General features: G+C 35.2%; 1 protein-coding gene across 14 annotated transcripts in view; it reads left to right on the forward strand.

Moving 5' to 3' along the window:
- FOXP2 (forkhead box P2) overlaps positions 1–2,690 on the forward strand; it is a 585,514-nt gene extending 582,824 nt beyond the window's left edge. For all 14 annotated transcript variants that reach the window (XM_057504682.1, XM_057504685.1, XM_057504683.1 and 11 more), the window contains one exon: positions 1–2,690. This exon is cut by the window's left edge and continues 519 nt beyond it. The gene's annotated coding sequence lies outside the window, so the exon portion shown is untranslated.
- Positions 2,691–3,393: the final 703 nt, after the last annotated feature.

Consider the following 3,393-nt stretch of genomic DNA (forward strand, 5'->3'; position numbering starts at 1 on the left):
AAATAGTGTTAGTTTCATTAATGTGAATTTTCCAGCATTCAGTAGTTGTAATGTTAGAAACAATTGCTGGTCAAGTTCAACTTGTTGCTATTGTTTTTAATTTGCACAGGAGTAGTATCAGAAATTAGTGTCACTGCTTGTATCTAGCTGAATTTTAAACAACAGAACATTAGTTTTTTATGTTGGTGCCACCAACTGTAAATGACATAAGTTAGTTATTACAAAACACAGTAATTAGACTGTTGCAACCATCTAAAACCTTAGGCTTCCAGTCTGTGCTGTTAGTGTTAAGATGTAAAGTGCAATCCTAAGCTAACATTATCTGTGCAAGCACCATAGAAACATTTGCATATCTGCATAGATCTTACAACTGTACTCTTTACCTCCTTGTGATAAAGCTTTGTCTACCTGCAAACACAGTCAAAGGCTACAGCTGCAAACCAAAGCCAACTCTAACCATGGCCAAGAGCTCAAGGACAGAAGCAGCCACATGCTTTGGTCAGCCTTCTGTAACTTCAATTAGTACAAAGGAACCTTTTCCATGAACTACCTGTTGTTTTCTGATGACCTCTGGGATCTTTTCATTTAGCCCTAAACAAAGAATCAAATATGACAGAAACCACAACTAAAAAGTTATTTCAGTCACAGAGTAATCTTCTGAGGCCAAAAGTCCATCTAAATGCAATGAAGATTTGCATTCATTAAAGACAGAGGTGAGGACAAAATCTGCAGTGGACATTATGATATGCTAGAAAGCAACAAAAGTGGATCACTGACCAAAACGATTATGTACTTGATGCAAATGCAGATTGCATATTGTTATATATATAGTACATTGTGTTTTTGTTTTCCCCCATCCAGTCACTTATTTTTGGTGGTGAATACATGTTGTTAGAAGATGACGTGTACAGTCTGAATCTTTGTTGTGTACTATTTTTTATAGTCTTAACTTATAATGAAAAAAACAAAAAGTAGGAACCAAACATAAAAGGTCTAGTAAAGCCAAAAATTAATTTCATATTGATTTTAAAGTGATCTAGCTGAGTTTTTACACTGAAAGCAAAGATTATAGCAATTGTAGTCCATGGTATTTATTTTCAGTCAAACCAAAGTTACATATAATTCTGCCTCTGCTTATACGGGATATTATCACTAACAATATACACTCCCTTTCAAAGACTTGCACAGGCCAAATTGTTGGAATGCTGGTTTTCTTGACAACTCCAAACCCCCAAACTATGGTAATGCGTTATGGTGTAGTGGGAAATAGCGTAGTCAGATGTTTGCTTAAAACCTAGAGACTTTACGTGTTGCTTTTCATGTGCTGTGCCAAGTCTTGATAATACTTTCTCCCCCAACCAAGGGACCTCATAACCTGATTATGGTTATTGCTTTACAAACAGTTTTGACAGAAGGTGGCTGCTAGAGCTTAACATACGTACCAAGTTCCATGTGATGGAGCTGGTTCTTGCAAACTAAGCTCAACATTTATTCTTTGCTGAAGTCAGCAAATAGAGTTAGAGAGATACCCAGTCATCTATCACACCAAATAAAAGGACATAACGGCTTTCAAAAGGGTTTTCCCACATACCCAAAAGGCTTTCTGAAAGCTTCTACCTCTGCAAAAAAAAAGAAAAAAAAAGAAAAAAAAAAGAAAAAAATTAGAACAATTACGGCAGATTGCATGAAACGTGAGAACGTCACCGTAACTGCTACTTTTCATTATGTTTGTCTTTGGGTCATGATCAATGAATGGAAAGTTTATGATCTGGTATCAAAAGAAAGATTGGTATTGTGAAGGATGGTTTTCAGACATCTAGGATCCTACTGTAAGGATTATCTGAACGGAAAATGGGTCTTTCAGGTGCATGTTCAAAAAGCTTTGATGGACTGAAAGTAACTTTTTGAGAGCTGTACCATCAGGAGGGTGGCCTAAGACTACAATGCTAAAGTATGCATACCTCAGTTACAAAACTTTTGAAAGGAAGTCTCAGCCACAGAATGCATATACCTGTAGAGTTTTGCATGGGTTTTATATGAATACAATTTTAAAAAATAGCTGCTTGCACATTATACCAGAAAAACCTCCAAAACTGCAATTGCTTTGAAAATAGATTTTAGGTTTTTTGGAGTTTTCTGAAATGCTTGGTCTGTATTTTGATAATTGTGCATATTATGTAAAAATGTTGGTGGAACCATAAATGACCAGACTTTTTCTAAGAAAAATGTTGCTTTAATGCATTTCATGAATTTTTACTCTTATATCATTGCTTGCTAGTAATAGCAAATCTGCTTTTCTGCATCTGCTTTGCGTAGCTATTGTAAGGCTTTGAACTAATGTATGTATTTATTGCTTGAACTTCTGTGCATACCTTATAAAGCATAATGTCTGACAATTTAAATGGCTCATGTATTCTTGCTTCTATCATAAGCTGATTATGGGGACTATGATCTTTTGTATACAGCAAATTTTAACTGTAGCACAGACATCTGTTTATGTATTGGTGGAATATACCTGTTTTATTTATCTTTTTTGAGGTAAACTAATTTTTGATACTTTTCATTACTGTGTGTTATGTTCATACTTTGGATTCTCTGACATTAGAAGTCATGGTGAAGAATTGTAACAGCTGTTACTTGTTCTGTATTCATGGCTTTCACTGCTGAATAAAATAAAGGACCAAACCTAGGATTTGAAAGAAAACTGTCTACCTCTAACAGCAGGGAGTTACCAGATTTTATTTTACATAGTTGTAGTCTACAAGGGCACAATTGCTTAAACTTAGTGGGCTTAAGGCTTATATTCTATGTGGTTGGATTCATGGCACAGTTGTACTGTTTGAAAGTCAATTAAAATTTCATGTAAATGTTACAACTATTTGGTAGAATTGCCACTAACTGGGTTTTCTTTAGGAAACTCAGATATGGGAAAAATATCAACAGCATTCTGTGTCTACAGCTGTTTAACTTCATAAGAATGCATTTCTTGTGATTAGGGAATCGAAGAACAGTCAGCTAGGAATAGAGCTATGGAAGTACACTTGAATAAACCATCCTGGACTTTAGTGTCCCTAGGCAGATTCAGTCACAAAATTCATGAGACTTTTCTGTAAAGTTTTCAAATTGGGCGTTCACATTTTGGAGAATCTGGGAGACTTCATCCTGCACATGCCAATATTAACACGCCTTTGGGCAATAGCTTTATTAATGCCATAAAGCTATTGAAAGGAACATGGCTTACCCTTGTTATTTCACTAGTTCAGGTTTCAATGAAAGGATTTTTTGTCCATGAACACTTGGCAAATCTTAGCAAAAAAAGAAGGATGTACATTTTCCTACAGAACTAATGTATGAACAGTGTGTCACTGCTGTTGGATGTAAAAATGTATATTA

The sequence above is a fragment of the Manis pentadactyla genome, chromosome 7 (assembly GCF_030020395.1).
Source record: "Manis pentadactyla isolate mManPen7 chromosome 7, mManPen7.hap1, whole genome shotgun sequence".
Classification (NCBI taxonomy): domain Eukaryota; kingdom Metazoa; phylum Chordata; class Mammalia; order Pholidota; family Manidae; genus Manis; species Manis pentadactyla.